At 48.3% G+C, this 24,887-nt stretch overlaps 1 long non-coding RNA gene across 2 annotated transcripts; it reads right to left on the bottom strand.

The window, feature by feature from the left end:
- Nucleotides 1-1,860: 1,860 nt before the first annotated feature.
- Nucleotides 1,861-9,893, bottom strand: LOC123610609. 2 transcript variants are annotated; one of them, XR_006718221.1, is made up of 3 exons: nucleotides 9,696-9,893; nucleotides 2,840-2,893; nucleotides 1,861-2,433 (listed from the first exon to the last, which is right to left on the bottom strand). It is a non-coding gene; the product is annotated as an uncharacterized LOC123610609 (long non-coding RNA). The 2 variants fall into 2 exon arrangements; XR_006718222.1 differs by lacking the exon at nucleotides 9,696-9,893 and adding an exon at nucleotides 5,433-5,800.
- Nucleotides 9,894-24,887: the final 14,994 nt, after the last annotated feature.

Here is a 24,887-nt window from a genome sequence, read left to right as displayed (position 1 = left end):
GTAGGTCAGCGCATGTACATAGCGTAGTCTAAACATGCACACTTCCTGCTCTGTCCTCGGAGGGCTCCACAAGAGAGGACATCCGGGCAACAGCAAGCACACCTCAGCACCCAGACCCTAATATTATTCCTGGCAAAGGAACAGGGCTCTTTGGAGAAATGGCTGTTTCTAGAACTGGGGCAGGAAATGGATGAGCCGAGCCCGGAGGACCTGGTATTCCCAGAAGGTAAGGAAATGCTCAAAACAGAACATCGAGGGGGGTCAAAAGACCCCAGGAGCCAACTGAGAGGGTTTGCAATGGTCCAAGCTGAACTTCTGAGCTGCAAAATCATCAAGTAAATATCCACAAGGCCATACTGATATAAATAAAGGACTGAATAAATTGATAAATGAGGAAGACACCAATCTCCCACGCAGAAGGATTCCAAAGAATTCATGTCGTTAGGGTGCCTCCGAGGAGAGGGAGTCAAACTCCCCATCCTGTGAGTGACTTCCTCCCAAACTGCACAGTATAGAAAGGGAGGGAGAAAAACTAACTTTCCACTGGAGACACATGACAAACGCAGCCTCGGCCGGGTGAATGGGGCCACCAACAGTCATAAATCATGTTGACCAGGACGTACGCTTGCCACGATGTGGTGAAAATAGCACTTGACCTCCATGGTCTTCCTCCCCGTCATATCACAAGAGAAACATCAGACAAATCCCAGTAGTGGGTGGGTGGCCACCCCACAGAGCACCTGACCAGTCCTCCTCAAAACTCTCAGGGGCATCCCAAGAGGGAATGTCTGAGAAGCTCCCACAGCCATGAAGGGCCTAGGGCCTAAAGCCACATGACAACTAAATGCAATGTGGGATCCGAGAACAGAAAAAAAAAAAAAAAAAAGAACATTTGGTGACGACTAAGAAAATCAAAATAAATTGTGAATTTACGTTAATGGTGTATCAGTATGGGTTCATTAATTGCAACAAATGCACCAAACAAACACACAAAAACACAAAATACCAATACAAATACAAAAACACAAAATACAAATACAAATACACAAAAACAAATGCAAAAGGCTAATAGCAGGGGAAGCTGAATGGGAGGTATATGGGAACTCTGTGTTCTATCTTCTCAGTTTTTCTGAAAATCTAAAACTCTCTTAAAAAGTAAAGTCTGGGGGCGCCTGGGTGGTGGTGCAGTCGGTTAAGCGTCCGACTTCAGCCAGGTCACGATCTCGCGGTCCGTGAGTTCGAGCCCTGCGTCGGGCTCTGGGCTGATGGCTCAGAGCCTGGAGCCTGTTTCCGATTCTGTGTCTCCCTCTCTCTCTGCCCCTCCCCCGTTCATGCTCTGTCTCTCTCTGTCCCAAAAATAAATAAACGTTGGGAAAAAAAAAAAAAAGTAAAAAAAAAAAAAGTAAAGTCTGTTTAAAAGAAACAAAGTTAAGGGGCGCCTGGGTGGCTCAGTCGGTTGAACGTCCAACTTCCGCTCAGGTCATGATCTTGTGGTCTGTGAGTTCGAGCCCCGTGTCAGGCTCCGTGCTGACAGCTCAGAGCCTGGAGCCTGCTTCAGATGCTGTGTTTACCTCTCTCTCTGTTCCTCCTCTGCTCACACTCTGTCTCTCTCTCTCTCTCTCAAAAATAAAGATTTTTTGGGGCGCCTGGGTGGCTCAGTTAGTTGAGCGTCTGACTTCAGCTCAGGTCACGATCTCACAGACCGTGAGTTCGAGCCCCGCGTCGGGCTCTGGACTGATGGCTCGGAGCCTGGAGCCTGCTTCCGATTCTGTGTCTCCCTCTCTCTCTGCCCCTCCCCCATTCATGCTCTGTCTCTCTCTGTCCCCAAAATAAATAAACGTTAAAAAAAATTTTTTTTTTAAAAATAAAGATTTTTTAAAAATTAAAAAAAAAAAAAAAGAAAAAATGTTTAGGGTGGTTCAGTGGGTTGAGCATCCAACTCTTGATTTCATCTCAGATCACAGGGTTCCTGGGCTGCTTGTATAGCCTGCTTGGGATTCTTTCTCTCCCTCTCTCTCTGTCCTGCCCACCCCCCACCGGCTCAAGTTCACTTGAGCATATGCGCTCTCTCTCTCTCTCTCTCTCTCTCAAAATATATGAATAAACATTGAAAAAAATTTAAATGAACAAACTACTAACCCACAAGAAAAGACAGATGAATCTCTCTCACAGGAAGCTGAGCAAAAGAAGCCAGACATGCCTACAACTTCTAGGATTTCTTGCATATAGGATTCTTAGGCTGGAGACTACGGCATGAGAAGTTAGGAAGTTTTTCTTTGGGAAGTTCGGCAGATGGTGACCAGATGATGTCACGCGAGGGGCTTCGGGAGTGTAATTAACATCTTCTTTCTTGCTCTAGCTGGTGGTTCCATGGATATGTTCACTTTACGAAAATTAATTGAGCTGACGCTCATTACTTGTGTGTTAATAAACCTGAATGGTAGGAAAGAAGGAAGAATGCACAAAGAATGAATCAGAATGTGTATCCACATGGATAAATGTTAAAAAATGTTGAATTTTAAAAAGTAATTTGCCAAATAATACCGAAAAATATCTATTTCTAAATTGATTTTTTTAACGTTTATTTATTTTTGAGACAGAGAGAGACAGAGCATGAGCGGAGGAGGGGGTGAGAGAGAGAGAGAGAGAGAGAGAGAGAGGGAGACACAGAATCCGAGGCAGGCTCCAGGCTCTGAGCTGTCAGCACCGAGCCCGACGCGGGGCTCGAACTCACGCACCGTGAGATCATGACCTGAGCCAAAGTTGGACAACTCAACCGACTGAGCCACCCCGGCGCCCCCTTGTTTTTAAAATTTACCATTGGTAAAACAAACTATACCTTTGTTCCATGACAGGGAGGCGTCTGTAAAAAGACCTCGGAAGGCCGGAAGAGCTGTAAGACAAAAGAAAAAGGCCAACAAGTGGGGCTGGATGAGAAATGGTTTATTCACAGGATTTACAGACAGAGATATGTCCTGGATGGCCGCCAGTCAACTAGATCTCCCCAACCCCACCTCGTTTAAGCCCAGCTTTTATAACCCTAGAGGCTGGGAGTTTAGCCGAGGGACCACCTAAGAGGAGAATGTCTGAAAATAGAAGCGCGTCATTGTCCTATCTCCAGGGCAGATCAAGGACGTTATGCCCTGAGGGTGCACTTAAAGTTGCCCTTAAACAAAAGGAGAGAATGTGGGGGCGGTGCTATGCTTAAGACTGTTTCAAAGAATCACAGACCAGGGTGAGCCTAGCAGGTTTGGCCAAGATGACATTAGTCTGGTTCACACCATCTTGCTTACTGACTTAGAAAATTTAGTCTAAATACATACAAATGATAGGAGAAGATAGGATTCAGTAGGCAGAGAGGGAAAGATTAGGACCTGAGGTCCCTGGGTGGGGAAAAACACCTATTTTGGAACAATCCTGGGAGTATCTGACCACAGCAAGCCCCCTCCAGAGTAAGGTTCCTCTGAAGAATGGAACAGACCCCACCTACTCCCCTCGGATTTTCTTCAGGAATTTGACTAAAGACCTAAGTATGGCCATAGACCACCCCCCATGCAATGGAAACGAGCCAATCAGGAATGGACACCCCAGAACCTAGAGCTACAAGCCAATAAGGGTAGAACCTGAGAAGGAACAAGGGGGAAGGGGAGGAAGAGGGCTGACCAGAACCTTGTAAAACAAGGACCCTTGCCTATAGTCCTCGGGCATCCGCTTTCCGATGTCCCCTCTCTGTAAAGAGAGTTTTCCTACTATTCTTCCTTTCTGATCTTATACTCTGACAGGCTTTTGCCTGCTGCTCATTTTGTGTCTGCCTCTTTATTCTTCTAAGCGTTGAGACCATGAATCCCAAGAATTGTGGTAAAAAAAAAAGAAAAAAACAACAACCCTGCAACAGAAACACACATGAGATTATAAATACCAAGTTCCTGATTGCAGTAGCCTCTGCAGAGGGAGGAAGGGAAATAGAATCTAGGAAGGGGCGATAGAGGGTCTCATTTCTACCGATCATATTTTAAATTTATTTATTTATTTTGAGAGAGGGAGAGAGAGAGTGGGGGGAAGGGGCAGAGAGAGTGGGAGAGAGAATCCCAAGCAGGCTCCACACTGAGCATAGAGCCCGATATGGGGCTCTGTCTCACAAACCCGAGATCACTACTTGAGCTGAAATCAAGAGTTGGATGCTTAAGTGACTGAGCCACTCAGGTGCCCCTGTACTATTTTATATATATATAAAATCTGAAGCACAAATTGCAAAATATTAAGTTACAATACAGTTGGGTTCAGCTACATGGGTAATAATGATATCATTCTCTATTCTTTTTCTAGTTTTGAAATATGTACAGCTTTGTGTATGTATAGATCTCAGTAACATGTAACAGCCTAGGGGAATTGAGAAGCATTTTATGCTCAACACTTGGCCTCCATGTTGCTGAGGATGAAAGGATCCATAGATCCTTTGCAATACAGAAGCTGTTAGCCTCTTTTTTTTTTTTTTTTTTTTTAATCAGGAGGACTTGCAACTCAAAGACTAATGACCTCTGCATTTCACCAGCCCCTTGTTAACATCATATCTTTCATGAAATGTAATTTCAACGTTTCCTGGAAGATAAATTTCATCTGCTGATAAGGCTTTTTAGAACCACTGGGAACAGGCAGATATTAGAGGTCAATGAGAAACCAACCCCGTTGCTCATTCTCTCCAGAGCATGAACTGAGCACCCACACGGTCTATGTGAGATATTATGGGGCTTGAGCGATGCTGGTTTCAGAGGAGAGACAGAAGTAAACAGCTCTGAGAGACATTTCGGGGCAGAGCTGTTAGAAGTCCCGGAATGGCTCTGAATAATGTGGTTGAGCCCAAGAGGTTGGGAGAGCCATCAAGGACAGCAAGAGTTGACTTGAGTAAGCATGTGGAGGCTGGCGCCATTAACTGCGATGGGGAAGTTGGGGGGAAATTTTAAGAAGTGTGTCTTTTGAACACGCGAGGTTTGGGATGCCCTCCAAAGTCCACCTCTAGATGTGGGCAGTTGTAGGTTGAATATGAAGCTCAGAGGGGAGTCGGGCTAGGGACACACACGTGGGTGTCGTGATGGTCCTCGATGCCAAGGGACTTGCTGAGACCCCTCCCCCCCCCCGCTTGGAGAAGAGAGGTCTGAGGATCCAGTCCTGGCCAGTGATCCAACAGCAGAGCAGCCAGCCAGTGGGGAAAGGAGGGCCATTCCCCTGGACCACATGGGCTCTTCGAGCAGCGACCTGGGACTACCGTCCCAGGCAGCATAAGGGAAACACAGGTCAAAAGAAAGAGGACTTTCCCTGAGCCCAAAGGGAAAGAAAACTCCCTCCCTCCCTTTTCTTAGGGTGTTTCCTTTAGAATCTTTGCTGTCTCTTTGAGACGCATGAAAGTCTTTCAAAAAATGAAGTAAGCCCCTTACCAGTTTTGCTTCTCAGGAATGTCTCTCTTGGGGGCCTTGGAGCCACCTCTTTGAAACACGAACACTGAGGTGGCCGGTGGCCAGTGTGCCGGTTTCTCTGGGAGCTTAGCCCAGGTGCCCAGCTTCAAGTCGTAACTTCCTACTTATCCAAAAGGTAGGATAACATTAGTGTCCCCTAAACTTAGCTGCTTTGGGGCACCTGGGTGGCTCAGTCGTTTAAGCAGGTGACTCTTGATTTCAGCTCAGGTCATGATCTCACAGTTGTGATGACGGGGTAGGAGCATAAGGCAGGCTGACAAGTCGTGACTCCCTTCCATCCCCAGGTGGGATCTGTGTGCCATTCCTCAGGCACTCTTGGCTGCCCAAGAACAAAGGAAAGGGCAGAAAACAAATGGTTAAACTGATAGAGTCTCTGTCAATTTACAAACATCTTGGTAATTACAAGAAAAAGGCAAACTCATCAATAGCTTCATCTCCAGGAACTCCCTACTGTCTTAATGTTAATGCTTTGCTAGAGGGAAAAATAACCTTAGCTTGACAATAGCTAGGCCTCCAGTCACCTGTGAGCCTCCTTGGTGTATGGAAATCCCTTTAAGAAACTTCCTCTTGACTGTATCTCCCCCAACTCCATAGTATATAACCAGTCACGCTTCATAACCCCAGTGTAGCTCTTTCTGCCCACGGGTCCTGTCCCTGTGCTCTAAAAAAAAATCACCTTTCCTGTACCAAAGACATCTCAAAAATACTTTCTTGGCCATTGGCTCCGGATTCCCATCACTCCAAAACCTCATCAGTGAGATTGAGCTCCAAGTTGGGCTCAGCCCTGGGCTCTGAGTTGGGGGTGGAGCCAGCTTAAGATTCTCTCTCTCTCTCTCTCTCTCTCTCTCTAAGAGAGAGAGAGAGAATATTAGGTGCTTCAACAGCCTGCCAACTTCTGCTTTGGGGTGGATGAGGGAGGTGAGCCTTTGGGGGACATCCCTCCAGAGTCAGCCACCCTGGACCCAAAGCCGCAGGACCTGTTCTGGCCCATCACTGCTGTCCCCTGCTTCAGCAAAGGGGGGGTCCAGCACATGTAAACGCCAGGTAAGGAGCTGCACTGCTGTGGAAGTTGGGCGGTCCAAGAAACACAAAGGAGCTGATCAGAGGAAGGCCATCCCCAATCTCACGGAAGGGGAATTATGTACGAGTTACAGCAGAGAGTAGGATGGGGCGAGTCACGGCTATCCGTGTGATAAGTTACTGCTCAAAGAGAAAATGGAAAAAGGGCTCCCACATTCTTCAACTCAGAAGCAGTCTGCTCCAGGCAGAGGATGACAGCAGTTCTCCAGCTAGAACTTGTACTAGAAGTAGACATTCAATGGTCTGAGAAGGAAAATGAGATCATCTTACTGGTTTCGGGGCCTACGAATAGCATCTCAGGCCCCTGAGGGCAGGATGGGGCGGGTGACCTCTGGGTCCAACAGGCATGGTTGGTAAGCTTATGGGAATATTACAGAAGCGTGGGGGTGTGTAAGGCTTGGTAAAAGCTTTAAGTAGTCAGGCCAGTGCCAGTGTCCCGGGGACAAACCCAGACATGAGAACCCGCCGTGAACTATGATCTCATCCTTGGCAGGTCCCCACTCTGCCGCTTGAGTGTCCAGAGCTTCTTCAGACCAAAGGCAGCCTCTGTTAACCTTTAGTCAAGAGGTTAACACACCTCTGCTACATTCGGGACTCCAGAAACAATGGGCTCCATACCAACCCCACACTTCTGTAAGCCCTGGAGGATCACTAGATCTCAAGGTGGGCTTTGAACTTGGTGTCACCACCAACCATGGGTGTGGGCCTGGAAGTCTCAAGCCTCAAGAGGAGGAATGCTGATGCCTGGGAATTGGGGACATAGGAGACAAACACTCTACTTCTACGTGTATTTACTGTTTGGGCCAACCATGTCAGGTGCCTTTCCTTTTTTGATCTTTGTGCCAGAGTCCTTCTCATGAGAATCAACATTAGCATCGCCTTAGCCGAAGGAGCCTCTCTTGGGTCGAAAGGCCAAACCCTTCCCCTCGCATTCAATCCTGGCTGGATTGTAAGGACTTTTGCCTTATCTCTCTCTCTCTCCAGCGTTTAGCCCTGTTTTGGGCACCTAGTTGGTACCCAATAACTGTTCAGAGGTGAATGAATGAATTCAACAGGTGAAGAAGAAGCTGGCCTAAGGGTGGTTTGCTTATTCGAGAAAGTCACTGAGCTTGTTAGTTTCTCATCTCTTTCCACCAACCAGGAATAGAGACCAAAACCCAGATTAGTCTTTTCATGCCAGGACGTGTCCTGTCCTTTATATGGTGTACTCTTAACCTTGGAGTCCTTGCTTTTAGTCACTCCTAATACCCTAATACTCTGGTGCTTACCTGGATGGAGCTCACCTTGTGCTCTGATTGGGGAAGCCCATCTTCACCCAACCCCAACCTTCCACACTCCCTCACCTGACTCCGGCTGACAACTCGGCCCACTGGCCCCTCCATCCGTTGGCAAGAGTGCACTGTTGACTGTTCTCTACTGACACATAAGTGCAAACTGATGCTCAGGGCACCGCCTAAGACTGGAATTCAACCAAGGCTGCTAATGGCACACGACCAGAGATCACGATATTCCTTATTAAGCCACAGCAGTTTCCCTTCTCCTAGAATTTCCGAGCTCCCATACGAATCTCATCATGGCTTACCACCAGGTGTGGGTGAATTTCTCATCTTCCTGAGCGCCTCCCCCCTTCCTTTGAAAACCATCTGTTTTTACCTTAAGGGAAATAAATCTTTAGGAAAAGTGGGCTGTTTGGGGGTCCAAAATTTCAACATATGGCACCAAACCCTTTCCTTCCCGCTGAATTTTTGGAGGAGCTCCTCACCTTGTGAATTTGTAGCACTCCAAAGCAGTGAACCCATATAAACACATGTAAATGCAAAGGGCCATCCACTAGTAGGCCCCTGCTGTATACCAGTTACGCAGAGGGAAGAAGGTAGAGAACTCTTCATCCAAGCAGCTGCTGTGAGAAGCCTTGGCTTTGTCAGGCAAGCCCACTGTGGCAGACCCTGAGCCGTGCTGATTGGCACTGGGCCTTCGGGGAGGGGGGGGGGGAGTGAAAAGTCTGGATCTGAGTGCGTGTTTGGGTTGGGTGGGATTCAGGAGGGCAGAAGAGGAGGCGGCAGGGGGAGGGAGAATGAGATGGTAGAATGTTCTGCAAGACGAAACCCCTCCTCTCGACCCAAAATGAGTGGCCCCTTATGCACAGGAAAGGATGCTTCGCATCACTTGCCCCAGGGAAAAGGAAACGCACACCACAGTGTTGTCACTTCATACCCACTGGGTGACCAGACTGAAAAAGTCAGGTCACACTAAGCATCGGTGAGGAGGTGGAGAAAATCCAAGCCCTCGTACACTCCTGGTGGGCGTGCAAAATGGTTCAGCTGCTTTGGGAGACAGTCAGGCCAGTCCTCAAGTGATTAAACACAGAGTTACCATATGACCCAGCAATTCTGCTCGTCCGCATAGACCCAAGAGTAACGAAAGTGTGTCCACACACTTCTATGCAAGTATTCACAGCAGCATGATTCATAATAGCCGAAAAGTGGCAACAGCCAAATGCCCCCTCAACTAATTAATGGATAAACAAAATGTGCCAAAGTATACAACAGAGTATTATTCCATCATACAAAGGAACGAAGTGTTGATACGTGATACAACGTGGATGAACCACGTACCTGTTCATGATGCGTGACAGGAACCAGTCACAAAAAGATCACATGTTCTAGGATTCCATTCTCACGAAAGCCCAGGATGGGGAAAGCTACAGGAACAGGAAGCAGATTCATGGTTGCTTAGACTAGGTTGGGGGTGGGGTTTGGGGCGGGGGGGTTGGAGGAAGGTCAGGGGATAATAACTAAAGGGTTCGGAGGGTTTTTTGAGGTGACAAAAATCCTCTAAAACAGACGGTGGTGTGCTGGTTGCACACGTGTGTGAATACACCCAACGCCCTGAACTGTACACGTTAAACGGGTGAATCGTGTGCAATTACGTGTCAACAAAACCATTTACGAAGAAACAAAGAGAAATGAAACCAACAGTCTTCTTCCCGTCTTGTTGACTTCTTGTGGAAATTAACCAGGGAGGCACACTTTGCGACCGGGGAGGTGTGGCAGAAAGGGAGGCAGAGGCTGGTGGGAAAAGTGCAAACAGGCGCCACGCGAGGCCTTGGGCTCCCCCAAGCTGGCGAGTGCGCCTTGCTCTTACCCTGGCAGGATGCTTGGACATCGGGGTCGCACACAGACGTTCTCCAAGTGACACCACAATCCTCCGGAGCGATGTGCAGTGTCTTCCTGTTCGTGCTCTGACAGTGCGTCCTGAGGGTCGCGGAGCATCACCGTGCAGACTTCTCCATCCCTCACTTCGCCTGAAAAAGGTGCAATCAAGTGGGTGCCAAAACTCTCACTGGCTTGGGGCGCCTGGGTGGCGCAGTCGGTTAGGCGTCCGACTTCAGCCAGGTCATGATCTCGCGGTCCGTGGGTTCAGGCCCCGCATCAGGCTCTGGGCTGATGGCTCGGAGCCTGGAGCCTGTTTCCGATTCTGTGTCTCCCTCTCTCTCTGCCCCTCCCCCGTTCATGCTCTGTCTCTCTCTGTCCCAAAAAAAAAAAAAAAAAAAAAAAAAAAAACTCTCACTGGCTAATCCATCTCAAGAGGGCTCGGACAAGATCCTCAAGAAGGACCCGGCTTGGGGTGTCTGCTCCAGTCGCTGCCACCTGTCAGGACGTGCAATTCCCACTTCCAAGTTGCTGGAAATTCCCAAGTATATGGAGTTGCTTTGTGAGACAGGACAGAGGAGTCTGGGGACGGGGGCAGGGCGGGGCGGGGAGTTCGTTAGAGTATTAAAAAAAAAAAAAAAAAAAGATGTCGCTAGGGTGCCTGGGTGGCTCAGTCGGTGGAGCATCTGACTCTTGATTTTGGCTCAGATCATGATCCCACGGCCCCGGGATCAAGTCCCAAGTCAGGTGCTGTGCCGCACAACATGCTTGGGATTCTCCCTCTGCCCCTCTCCCCTGCTTGTGCGCTCTAAGAAAAAAAAAAAAAAAGACATTGCTCGGCAATGATTTCAACATATAATCTTTGTCAGTTGAGTTGTGTAAGCACTTGGATGTCAAATGGCTTACGTCGGGGGATTATTTGGTTCTCAGTCCCCATAGGAAAGTGCCCAGGAATGAATTGTTATGGTGCATTCAGAAGCAAGAGGCTGCAGCTGTTGCATATTGCAGGTCAAGGTCAGTAGCTCAGCAACGTCCCCTCTGTGCCAGCTCTTTTAAGCTGGGCCCTGCAGATCCCACCGGGACAACTTTTCAGACACCTGCAGGGTGCCTCGACTAATCATGTCTTTGAAATGTTTTCTCATCACTCAGTGATGTCCTACTTCAGCTCAATTCCACTGGCCAGATAGACGGGGCAGATACGGACACAATATGGGCATAGCCAGAGGCTGTGGAGATGAGAACCAGGGTCCCCGGCCCCCGGAGCACCTGTGGAAACCCAGGCTGGAGTTTCCGTGTTGGATGCATGGTCTCCGTTAAGAAAACACCTCCTGTAAGATAGTTTTGTCATCTGCTTTGCCTGAGGTCCCACCAGCCACACGGACACAGCCTGCTCAATAGTGTTGGGGGAGGCTCTGTATCTTTATGTAAGAAAAAAGAATCAAGTTGGTCCGTAAGCAGTTCAGCCAACAGGTATCTATTGAATGACTATTTCTCCCCAAGCTTCCTGTGGGGTGCTAGCAAATCAGAGACAAACACATTGAAACACTTGGCAAACCGGCTGGGGGTTGGAAGGGGAGCCAGCCACCAGTTCGGGGTGGTTGGATCTGAGCTGGGGACACACCAGATTGCAGGAGCCCAGAGAAGGGACACAGAGAGTAGTTTAGCGCGATTTGAGGACATCAGACAAGCGTCCCCAAAGGAAAAGACGCTTGAGAAGGGTCCTGGAGAATGACTAGAAGCTGGAAAATCAGAGAAACCATTGCAGGCGAAGACACAGGGGGGCGGAGGCAGGACCAGAGCAGTATGGGTGCCCCATTGTGCCTGCTGGCAAGAAAGAATTCCCAGGGTAGAGGAAGGTGTGTCGGGAGATTGAGTTTGGCCTGGGCATGAAGGTGAAGGGGAGTATGAAGATCACACCTATGTGTTAGAAAGCTCACTCTGGGGGCGCCTGGGTGGCTCAGCCGGTTGAGCGTCCGGCTTTGGCTCAGGTCACAATCTCACAGTTCGTGAGTTCGAGCCCCGCCTCGGGCTCTGGGCTGACAGCTCAGAGCCTGGAGCCTGCTTCGGACCCTGTGTCTCCCTCTCTCTCTGCTCCTCCCCTGCTCATGCTCTGTCTCTCTCTCTCTCCTTCAAAAATGAATAAAAAGATTTAAAAAAATTAAAAAAAAAAGAAAAGAAAGCTCACTCTGGCAGGAATGTGAGAGTGGATGGGGGAGGCTTTGCTAGAAACAAAGTGAGAACTGAGGAGGCCCTGAGTGAATGAAGCAGGGACAAGGAGTCAGGACACCTCCCAGCACCCTACCTTGAGTCACTAGGGGCAGGGCTACCCATCGGAGAGGTGGAAACATGGAGAATATCCAATTGTGGGGTCCCTGGGAGAGGGCTGGGGGCAGTGTCGTGGAGAACAAGGGGCTGGGCCCCCCGGGCACGTTAAGACTTCCCTCCGATGTCAGAGAAGCTCATCTCTAATGGCGACAGAAACAAACACACGTCTGCGTGTCAGCCTTGAATGTCTTTCTTAAACGAGGGCCTAGGGGTGGAGTATCCCAGGACTTCCCTTGCCCCCAAGAAGATCTAAGCCAGGATGGTGAGGAAGCTCCGAGCAGGTCATCATTGGTTTAATGCAATGCCTTGCTTCAAACTCCACTGCATCAGTGACAAACCAGATAAAGGGCTACTATCCAAAATCTGTGCAGAACTTATCAAACTCAACACCCCAAAACCAAATAATCCAGTGAAGAAATGGGCAAAAGACGTGAATAGACACTTTTCCAAAGCAGACATCCCGATGACCAGCAGGCACATGAAAAGATGCTCAACATCACTCATCATCAGGGAAAGACAAACCAGAATCACAAAGAGATACCCCCTCACACTAGTCAGAATGAATGCCGAAAACTAACAGCTCAGGAAACGACAGATGTTGGCAAAGATGAGGCAAAAGGGGAACCCTTTTGCTCTGTTGGTAGGAATGCAAGCTGGTGCAGCCTGTCTGGGAAACAGTATGGAGGCTCCTCAACAAATTAAAAATAGAACTCTCCTACGACCCAGCAATTGCACCACTAGGTATTTATCCAGAGGATAAAAAGTGCTGATTCGAAGGGGCGTATGCTCCCCGATGTTTATAGCAACACTATCGACAATAGCCAAAGTATGGAAAGAGCCTAAATGTCCATCGATGGATGAATGGACAAAGAAGATGTGGTGTATAGGTCCAATGGAATATTACTTGGCAACGAAAAAGAACGAAATCTTGCCATTTGCAACAATGTGGATGGAACTAGAGTGTATTATGCTAAGCAAAATAAGTCAGAGAAAGACAGATACCATATATGACTTCGCTCGTATGTAGAATTTAAGAAACAAAACAGATGAACATAGGGGAAGAGAAGGAAAAAATAAGAAAAACAGAGAGGGAGGCAAACCATAAGAGACTCTTAAATACAGAGAATAAATTGAGGGCTGCTGGAGGGGAGGTAGGCGGGGGGATGGGCTAACTGGGTGACGGGTAGTAAGAAAGGCACTTGTTGGGGATGAGCACTGGGTGTTCTATGTACGAGACGAATCGCCGAAGTTCTGCTCCTGAAACCAATAGTACACTGTGTGTTAACTAACTTTTAGTTACTAACTTTTAGTAACTAACTTTCAGTTACTAGTGATTAGTTAACTAACTAATAGTACACTGTGTGTTAACTAACTTTTTATTTTATTTAAAAAAATAAACTGGGGCTCTGGGGTGACTCAGTGGGCTAAGCATCCGACTCTTGATCTAGGCTCAGGTCATGATCTCACGGTTCGTGGTTTCGAGCCTGAAGTCGGGCTTTGCAGAGCCTGCTTGGGATTCTGTCTCTCCCTCTCCCTGCCCCTCCCCTGCTCATTCTCTCTCTCTCTCTCTCTCTCAAAATAAATAAACCACCTTAAAAAAAGCAATTAATTAAAACAAAGCAAAACGAAACCTCCATTGCATCATGAACCAGAAAGGAGGCAGGAGGGCTTACCGTTGACTTAGCAGTCTTGGTATGCATCTGAAAAAATTTAAAGACACCCACTCTGACTCTTAGATATCGTTACAAACAGGGACTATGCGTGATGACACCACTACCTGGAGTTATACGTCATCTTTCTTTGGAGTCTAAGACAGTACCTCAGGTCTAAGTCAGCTAATCTGTCCCACTCACGCTTTCGGCGTTTCTGGAAGAACATCTGTGAAGGAAGTCTCTCGGAAGCCTTCAGAGTGACCAAGCTGACATTTTGACAGAATATGTTTTTTAAAGCATGGACGAGGCGAAGAGTGAGGGAGCAGCCAATAGACAGCTTCATTAAAAAAACCCCAAAAATCCATGGAAGTGAATATAAATGGTAAGAAATGCAATACAACGAGAGATCTTTCTTCCCTTTTTATGAATCTGTTAAGCATACTCACCCTAGTGTTCCCACACAGAGAGACTGGGGTCATTTTCTTCACCACAGCACTTGTTTGAAGTGTTGATGCTTTGCTAATGGAGCGGATTTAGGTAAGACAAGATTTAAACCAGGGTGTTAATTATCTGTTGGAGTAACAAATCACCCCAAAAGTGGCTTCAACAACCACGACGGTATTCTCTCACACTACCTCCCCTTACGCTGTGGACTGACTAGCTTCAGCTGCCATTTTCTCCACCTCGCGAGGTGGGCTGGGGCTACAGCTTCTGGGAGCTCTATTTTGCCAGAACACTCCATGGTGGCTTCTTTGCTTGCATGGCCGAGAACTTGGTGGTCCTTCCTGTGGCCTTTCCCCCCGAAGGAGGGGTCTCATGCCCCAGGGCCTCTCTGTGTGGACTCGCTCCACAGGAAGTAGTTGGACTCTACACAGCAGCTGGCTGCCAAGGCGACACGAGGGGAAGCTGCCAGGCCCTCTTAGGCCCCTTCGGCACGAGGGTGGTGTCCCTGTCACCACGTTCTCTTGGAGAAACTGAGGCTTAGGGCCAACTCAGACTCAGTGTGGGAGCGCATGTCGCCAGAACAAGTGAGCTGGCAGATGTGAGTCCTTGGCGGCCATCTTTGCACACAGGCCGCCACAACCCACAGTGCCGGAGAGGCTGTGTGGCCTAACGGTTAGAGCATCAGCTCTGGCGTCAGACAAGGGATGAAATTTTGCTTCATCCACGTCCTGCCCATAGTAGGAAATATGACAATGCTGTGTAAGACATAAAAAAAAGAATCAGTATCCTGTGCTGCCCTGACCCCGGGTGCCGTTGGAGGCTGTGAGTGGTGTCCTCACAGGTTCCTCTCCCCACTCGGCTCCTGTGGAGAAGGTCCCCCAGCCAAACACCCCTCCTCGTCACACAGAAGCTCAGGGCCTGCTGACCCCTGAGCGCGGGGTTCCAGTTCCCGCCCGGCTCGTGGAATTCTCCAGACAAGCCCGTCACACCCTCCCGTGGGACCCGGGCCACCTCACCCTCCTCGTGCTATAGAGCCCGCCTCTCCCAGCCCTGTTTGTTCACTCTGGTCCTGAGTGTGACCCTCGTGGGGCCCCTGCGTGGCCTGCAGCGTCCCCCTCCCTCTGCCTGAGAGTGAATGAGGCAGAGAGCCTGCTTGTTGGTCTCGTCTGTCCAGTGTCGTCATCCCCCGCCATCCCTGGGGCAGGGACCCCTCCCTCACCACTGGGGTGGGGACGACAAGGTGATTAAAACAGATGACCCAAGCCAGGGTAGGGATGCTTCTGGAAAGGGGCCCGGAGCTAAGGAATGCACCCAGTCCGGGGAAGCAGAAAAAGGGAAGGAAACAGATTCTCCCCAGAGCCTCCGGAAGGAACACCGACACCTTGATTTTAGACTTCTGACTTCCAGGACTGTAAGACCATAAATCTGCCTTGTCCCAGGGCACGAAGTGTGTGATGATTTGTTACCAGCTGCAACAGAAAACTAATCTATCCCGTTTACCTTTTCCACAGCATTGCTCGCCTGAGATCATTTGTTTAGATCTTACCGTCCAGTTCCTCTGGCCAGGCTCTGTGAGACTGAGCACCATGTCCGTCCTTCTTATCCCTTCTTCTCCAGCTCCTCCAACGGTGCCTGGCACATCTGGATGCTCAATAAATACCATCCGAAGGAGCATTAAATGCCAAATTGCACCACTGCAATGGTCTGAGTCCCGTATTCTCCGTGCTTCTATTCTCCCAGTAGCTCAAACGATCACGGGAAGCCCGATTTTGAAAATCACCGCAACTTTATTTTGCACATTTCACAAAAATGCTTTATACTCAGAGTACTGAACCCTTTATTTAAAAATTTTTTTTTTAACGTTTATTTATTTTTGAGACAGAGAGAGACAGAGCATGAACAGGGGAGGGGCAGAAAGAGAGGGAGGCACAGAACCTGAAACAGGCTCCAGGCTCCCAGCTGTCAGCACAGAGCCCGACGCGGGGCTCGAACTCACGGACTGTGAGATCACGACCTGAGCCGAAGTCGGACGCTTAACCGACTGAGCCACCCAGGCACCCCGGTACTGAACCCTTTAAACCAAAAACTAAAATGAAGGGCACTTGGGTGGCTCAGTTGGTTAAAACCTCCGACTCCTGGTTTTAGCTCAGGTCACAATCTCACGGTTCGCGAGTTCAAGCCTCGCGTCGGCCTCTGTGCTGATGGTGTGCACCCTGCTTGGGATTTTTCTGTCTCTGTCTCTCTCTGCTCCTCCATGGCTTGCTCTCCCTCAAAAAATAAAAAAATAAACAAAACCAGAAATGAAACCTACCACTCATGCATAGCTGTATCTTTTCGCAGAACTGCTTAGGAAAGAGTTTACTAAAATATTTTTGTAAACGTATTCGTTACAAAAGAGGCAAGAGAAGCACGCGTTTGGCTCAGTCAGTTGAGCATCCAACTCTTGATTTTTGGCTCAGGTCACGATCCCAGGGTCATGGGATCGAGCCCTACACCGGGCTCCATGCTGAGCATGGAACCCGCTTGAAATTCTGTCTCTCTCCCTCTGTCCCTCTCCTTCACACACTCTCCCTTCCTCCCCCCCCCCCCAAAAAAAAAAGAGAGAGGCAAGAAATCAATGTTTAAATAGTCATGGCCTGGGGCGCCTGGGTGGCTCAGTCAGTTAAGTGTCCAACTTCAGCTCAGGTTATGATCTCACGGTTCATGAGTTCGAGCCCCACCTCGGGCTCTGCGCTGACAGCTCAGAGTCTGGAGCCCGCTTCGGATTCTATGTCTCTCTCTCTGTCTGCCCCTCCTCCGTGCACTCTCTCTCTCCCTCTTTCTCAAAAATAAATAAATGTTTTAAAAAAAGTTAAATTGTGGCATGCAGTACAGGAATAGTTTGAGGACAGCTCAGGTCTATTTGGGGTTGATGGCTCCCAAGAGCCCAATGGCCTCCCAAGAGGGGTGCTGGCCTTCTGGCCACGTGAGCCTGGCCTCAATGAAGAGGTCACACGCCCCCTTTGAGTTGACACCTTACACCCTACTGCTGCACAACTAATTACCAACAACACAGAAGTCCAAAACAAGACCCATTGATCACCTCGCAGTTTCTGTGGGTCGGGCATCCCGGTGTGGGTTGGCTGGGTCCTCTGCTTAGGGTCTCTCCCTAGGTGAGACCACCATGAAATCAAGGTGCTAAGCAGAGCCAGGGTCTTACCTGTGCTCAGGGCCCTTTTCCACACTCATGCAGTTGTTAGCAGAATTCATTTCCTTGCAGTTTTAGGACCAAGGTCTTCTTTTTCTTACTGGCTGCTGGCCAGGGACAGCTCCCAGCTTCTAGAAGCTGCCCTGTGAGGGTCCTTGTCACCTGGTCCTCCTCTCACAACCGGCAGCTCACCTCTTCCTGCTAGCAGGAGCGCCTTGCTGCGGCTTCTTTTCAACTTTAAGGGCTCCCCTGATTAGGCCAGGCCCACCCAGGACAATTTTCCTTTTGATTAACCCAGTCAGTGAGTAGGGCACTGAGTTCTATATGCAAAATCCCTTTTGCCACATAAAGTAATCTAATCATGGGGGGTGATATCCCCTCAGGTCCTGTTCACCGGGAGCAGGCTTGGGAATCTTGGGGGCCATTTTGACCATGCTGCCCTAACCACACCCCCTCGACCCCCACACAGCTTCACTGTCCAACCCTGGGACACACGCCTCAGCCCAGTTAAGCCCAGGGAATTCTCTGGTGGCTGGGGATAAAGGGACTAGCTCTTCAGACCAGGGACACCCCGCTGTGGACCTCTCTTACCTCCCCCCACACCGGCCCACGTCCCTCCCTCTATTTCCCCTTCCGGAGCCCCCCTGAGAACTTCCGGTTCCTCTTCCTGCTCTCTGAATGTGTGCGGCTCAGTTCGGGCAGCAGGGGGCGCTGCTGGCTTGGCTGGCGGGCAGGCACCGGAGGCTGCCGCTCAGGGGCGTCCCCCAGGCCCAGGCTCTGCTTCCTAGATCCTCAGCCTTCTCCCAGTCATTTGTCCTCCATCATTGGGACCCTGGCACTTGGAAGGGGCAGGCAGCGCGTATGCCTGAAGCCTCCTCTCTCCCAGCCAGTGTCTCTGCCAGGGATCTGTCCGTGTGGCCTTGTAGAGCTCCCCACCCAACCCACCCAGACCCTTGCTTCAAGTGACTTGGGTTCTCTGCTGCAAGCACCCAAGACTGAGCATTAGGAGTGGGAATGTCCCCCAAACTTGAGCCCTTAGGGCCATCTGTCGGTCACTTGCTTCTGCCTCACTGAAAACCGCTATCCTCGTTCGGAGCATCCCAGGGGTGACTCCCAGGCAAGATTCAAATGACCTGCTCCCTGGGGAGGAAACTTTATGTCCAGAAAGCACTCTGAATTTTTTTGGTGATTCAGGATTTCCAAAGCTGGCTCGGTGGTCCACCTGCTGCCTCGCCCACCTGGCATCACCAGGCTGGGGCAATAGGGGTCATCTCACGCCCTGGGGGTCTGACACCCTCCGTCCGTGGGGAACTTTCCTCCCCCGGAAGAAACTCAGTATTTCTAGTATTCGGGGCCCACGGTGAAGGCCTGAAATTTGCCATCCATGCCTCTGTCAGCATTTTTGCTGGGAACTGCACGGAAGCATTATCTTCGGCAAACTTGAACACGAGGGAGTGTTCGGATGTTGGTGTAGCTGGACGGGGTCGCGCCAGGGAGAGAGAGTACGTGAGGAGGTCTCAGAGCCAGGTAAGGATTTTAAATTGCATTATATATATATATTATACTATTATATTATATTATATTATATTATATTATATTATATTATATATATGTATTTTTAAAGTTTATTTATTTACTTTAAGAGAGAGAGAGTGCGAGGCAGGGGAGGGGCAGAGAGAAAGGGAGAGAGAATCCCAAGCGGGCTCCATTCTGTCAGTTCAGAGCCCGATGCGGGGCTTGAACTCACACACCACGAGACGATGACCTGAGTCGAAGAGTCAGGTGCTTAACTGACTGAGCCACGCAGGCGCCCCTAAACTGCATTCTAAGTCAGAGGGGGTATTAGCTTCCTACTGTTGCTGTAGCAGATTACCACACCTGATGGCTTAATCCACATTCATTCTCTTTCGGTTCTTTCTGGAGGCCAGAGAGCAAAATGAGTTTCACAGGGCGGAAGTCAAGGTGTTGGCAAAGCTGACCTCCCTCTGGATGTTCGAAGGGAGACTCCTTTTCCTTGCCTGTTCCAGCTTCGGGGGTCGTGTTCCTTACATCCCTGGGCTCAGGGCCCCTCCATCCTCAAAGCCAGGAGCGTAGCATCTCAGTCTTTTCTGTAGTCAACTCTCTTTGCTTCCTTCTTATAAGGACCCTCGTGGTTGCATTTAGGCCCTACCCTGTTAATCCAGGATAATCTCATCGCAAGGTGGGGAGCGCGAAAGAGGACAGTCAGAGTGACCCCAGGATTTCCAGGCTGAGCTGGGTGAAGGGTATCACCAGTCCCGGGGACAAGGAACAGTGGAGGAGGGACAGGCCTAATGGTCCTGCGTAGAAATAAAGACATTAAAAGAAAAAAAAAAAAGTGTTTGGATCTGGGCACATTTTGCCTGAATGAATGAAAAAAAAAAAAACCCAACCACACCAATAAGCCCAAGATGAAATGAAGTCTGGGTCAGGAACTCACCTTCTGAGATTGGCAGGCAGCTCAGTCCACCTGTTTACTTTCTCTTTCCATGGGATCTCCTATTTTCCCAAAGGTAAATGGTGCCTCGAGCTTCCTAGGTACTTGGCTTCCTTAGTGCCCAGTATCAGCAAAGGAGCTGGTGGCAAACCCAGATTGGGGGGTGTTGGGGGGTGTTGGGGGGTGAAGGCGGTGAATGCATTTGCCCTCATCACATTTGTTTCCTCGATAGCATTCCCCGTGATTGTGTTTGTGGGGGTGTAATGCATTCATAGAAACGAGCTATATTGTGCCATCTGCAATTTAATCTATGTGATGTTCTCCATTCTTGGTTATTCAACATAAGTGTGGTTTGTTTTTTTTTTAATTTTTGAATATTTATTTTTGAGAGAGAGACAGGGCGCAAGCAGGGAAGGGGCAGAGAGAAAGGGAGGCACAGAATCCAAACGCAGGTTCCTTGTGCTGTCAGCACACAGCCCGAGGCGGGGCTTGAACTCACGAACTGTGAGATCATGACCTGAGCCAAAGTCGGACGCCTAACCAACTGAGCCACCCAGGCGCCCCTCAATATAAGTGTATTTTAACAAAATTCTCCATACTCACTTGCTAGTACCTCTGCAAACAGTTGCTTTTTCACAAAACACTTGCTATAAAGACCAACTGGAACTATTTACTGTGTAAAAATTGTGAATTTAACTCAATTAAAAGAGGACATTTGGCAACTGAGCCCTAATAAAACCACATGAAGAATGCCAGAATTTGTAAAGCATAAACATGCGTGTGTGGTACAAGCCATTATTTGTAATGGTTATGGGTGATCCTATGTAGCTTTTAAAAATTATTTCTCCATCATTTGTGGTGCTTAAAGTTTTTTTAATCTCTGTAAGTAAAAGATTGATGATGTACATTTTGTGTAATTTGCAAGAAAAATGTTTTGGAAGCTTCAAAAATAAAACTGACCTAGCAGAAAAGTGGGGGTTTTGTTTGTGTCTTTTTCCAGTGGTTTATTTCCAATGGTTCATCACTGCAAATGTATTTCCTGGTCCCATATGTCACTGTGGCCCGAGGTCTCATGAGAGTCTGGGTTGGCATTAAAGACACTCTATAAAGTCCATTTCATTTACCACTGATTATATGTATGTAATTATTGAATTAGCAATGTGTTCGTTCTGAACATGTAAAAAGAATTAGTCCTGTACATTAAACTTTAAGAAAATAAATATGACTTAAAAATCAACTTGGACATACCAAGTTCTTCTAGAAAAGCTCATTCGAATGTTTACACTCTAATTTGGGATGCTGCTCTGCCTTGCTGTATAATATTGTTTTAAAAATATTAAAGCATTTTAGGGGTGCCTGGGTGGCTCAGTCAGGTTGGGCATCTGGCTTTTGACTTTGGCTTGGGTCATGATCTCACAGTTCGTGGGATTGAGTCCCACATCAGGCTCTTCACTGACTGTGCAGAGCCTGCTTGGGATTCTCTCTCTCTTTCTCTCTGCCCCTCCCCCCTCAAAATAACTAAACAAACATTAAAAAAAAGCACTATACACTTGGGAAATATTTCTACTAGGATGTGGAGAACGAAGACTTTCCCTCAATTGTTGTCCACGGAACAGGTTTTGGAATTTTTTTCCCCCTTTATCCTGATTTTTAAAATTCAAGTCAACTTTATTGAGGTGTACTTTATATATAATAAAATGCACCCCGTGTAAGTATGCAGTTTGGTGAGTTTTGGGCAAGTGCATACTTGTTGCTGCTTTTATTCCACGTGTTGCTCAGTCAAGGCACGGAGCATTTCCATCCTCTGGCACGTTCTTTCCTGCCCTTCTCAGTCACTCACTCTTTAGCTAACCACTCTGAGAAGAAAAATTTAAAACCAAAGCTTTTCTTTTCTCATCTATTGCCCTATCCCAACACAATTATGTCTCTTTTTCTCCCTCTTTCATTCTTGTTGTTCTAGCAGCCTGGCAATTTGTATTAAAACACCGAGCTGCTTAATGCTCTATTGACTAGGGAGAGGAGAACCTGCCCCATTATTTTCCTATTCTTTCTCAATGACCTCTTACTCCTCTGCATCTGAAATCCCCATCCATCCATCCATCCATCCATCCATCCACTCATCCATTCACTCATCCATCCATGCATCTATCAATCCATGCATCCATCCATGCATCCATGCATCCATCCGTCCATCCATCCTTCCTTCCATCCATCCATCCGTCCATCCATCCATCCGTCCATCCATCCACTCATCCATTCACTCATCTATCCATGCACCCATCTATCCATGCATCCATCCTTCCATCTATCCATCCATCCATCAATCCTTCCGTCCATCCATCTGTCCATCCATCCATCTATCCTTCCATCCATCCACCCATCCCTCCATCCCTCCATCCTTCCGTCCATCCACTCATCCATTCACTCATCTATCCATGCATCCATCCTTCCGTCCATCCATCCATCCATCCATCCTTCCATCCATCCATCCATCTCTCCATCCTTCTGTCCATCCATCTATCCATCCACTCATCCATTCACTCATCTATCCATGCATCCATCTATCCATGCATCCATCCATCCATCCATCTGTGCATCCATCCATCCAACTTGTGTTGAATGTCTATTCTGAGGCACAGACTACCAGAAATCCTGCCTCCACTTGACTTAGGTTCTAATAAGGAAGACAAACAATTTAATTCTTATGCTAAGAAGTCAATACATATTACAAAGGGGAAGTATGGCACATAATGGGAGACTCAGCAGTAGCAGCTGGAAATGATTCTCAGGGGGAAGGAGACATCAGTGATGCAACTGTAGGACAACTATCAGTGAGTCAGTTAATCATTTCAGCAATATTTATTGGTCGCCACTGGCCAGGCACAGTGGTAGCTGCTAGTGATTCAGAGAGAGGTGACTAGGACAGACATGGGCCTGCTCTCGTGGGGGTCACATCATTACGGAGTTAGCCTGGGCTGGGCTGGGGCAATGGGATAATGGTCTAGGCACAGGGAACGTGGGGGATGGTGCATAAGAAAGAGATAATATGCTGAGTTAGACACACTGAAAATTCCATGTGACCAGAGCTTAAATGTCAGCCAGGAGGGGGTTCCTGATGACACTGAAGGACAGAACGGTGAGCAGCGGCTACAGCAACCGGTCAGCTCTCATTCGCTCTGTCAAACGGTCATTGTATCCCTAACCAGAATCTGGAAAAAGAAATGTTGAATGTAGACACCACATCTCAATCACTTTCACATAATTTCCTTCCGCCGTTCATAAACACAGCCACGATTAAAATGACCTTTCCCGCACAGCAGAGAGGCGGCACTGAAGAAAATGAGGTATGTGAGAATAAAATCCATCTACCTGATTGCCATGTAGCTTTGGGGAGTCACAAGAGTGAGAATTTCAGATGTGAATTAGAGATTGCCAAGAGGGGTGGCATTACTTGAAAAGAAAAAACATCCCCTACATGTCTTTAAGGAATCAGAAGACCAGAGAATTAGGGGAGAAAGAATGTATTTCTTCCATATACTCTAACTTCTTCCCAAATAATTTTCAGGTTACTTATAGTCTCCCTCTGAATTGACCTTTCGATGACTGTTACTTGATAGGCACTTAATATATTGAGGCAAATATTCCACAGAGTTCTGCAAACCTATGACAATACATTTAGAGCACGACATGCCCCAGCTGCTGATTCATTTTTTGGCCATAACATGTCCATATACTGTAGTTAATCCTTTGCAATTTAATATTTGATAAGATCTATTTCCTTTGTAGTGAATTCTATACATGTCACTGAAAATTAAAGTTCTCCGAAAACCCCCATCACCTGTGGGCACTGATTTCACACTCCATTCTGGAAATATAAAATCTTAAACGCTTGGTGACTGCAAATCAATGTTCATAATCCAAATATTAATAGCCGCATGAAATGTTAATACTTCTCCATCGATTACCACCCTTCACTTGGATTTAGCATACATTTCACGGAGGCTGGGTTTCTTTTCTTGGATGACCCTAGGCCGGTTACTGCCAGATCAGAAATATATCCTATCAGGGCACCTGGGGGGCTCTCAGTCAGTTGAGTGACTGACTCTTGATTTCTGCTCAGGTCATGGTCTCACGCGGTTCATGGGTTGGAGCCCCATGTCAGGCTCTGTGCTGGCAGAGCGGAGCCTGCTTGGGATTCTCTCTCTCTCCCTCTTTCTCTCTGCCCCTTCCCTGCTTGCTCTCTCTCTCTCTCAAATAAAAATAAACTTTTTTTTTTTTTTAATGTTTACTTATTGAGAGACAGACAGAGCACAAGTGGGGGAGGGGCAGACAGGGAGGAAGGCACAGAATCCAAAGCAGGCTCCATCCAGGCTCTGAGCTGTCAGCGCAGAGCCCGAGGCAGGGCTTGAACCCACAAACTGTGAGATCATGACCTGAGCCAAAGCCGGCCGCTCAGCCGACTGGGCCAACCAGGTGCCCTATAAAAATAAACTTAAAAAAAAAAAAGGAAATATGTTCCATCAAAATCTATCTAAGGAACACGTTCAATCAGTGGCAAAGGGCGTGTTCTGCACGGTTCCGCCTGTTTTGTGTCCGTTGCTTTGCATTTCATGGGGCCCTCTGAGGAGCAGGGCCAAAGAGATGTCTGAGTCTTTTTTTTTTTTTTTTTTTCAACGTTTATTTATTTTTGGGACAGAGAGAGACAGAGCATGAACGGGGGAGGGGCAGAGAGAGGGAGACACAGAATCAGAAACAGGCTCCAGGCTCTGAGCCATCAGCCCAGAGCCTGACGCGGGGCTCGAACTCCCGGACCGCGAGATCGTGACCTGGCTGAAGTCGGACGCTTAACCGACTGCGCCACCCAGGCGCCCCGAGATGTCTGAGTCTTGAGCACGCTTGTGACCTGGGGCCCTTCATGGCCATCAGCCTGGTAACCAGCAATCGCATGCACTGTGGGTTTCAGAAGCTCAGCTGAGGCTGCCACAGAACTGCTCACCTGACATCACCGTCCTGAGTGAAGATGTTCGTTGACTTGTGATTTCTACTCTAGGCTTTGTCGGCTCTGTGGGCAGCGGGACCGTCTGCTTACATTTTCCCAGGTGGGCAAAGGGGACCGACGGG

Source organism: Leopardus geoffroyi, chromosome C2 (genome assembly GCF_018350155.1).
Source record: "Leopardus geoffroyi isolate Oge1 chromosome C2, O.geoffroyi_Oge1_pat1.0, whole genome shotgun sequence".
Classification (NCBI taxonomy): domain Eukaryota; kingdom Metazoa; phylum Chordata; class Mammalia; order Carnivora; family Felidae; genus Leopardus; species Leopardus geoffroyi.
This window is presented reverse-complemented; position numbering and strand designations above follow the sequence as displayed.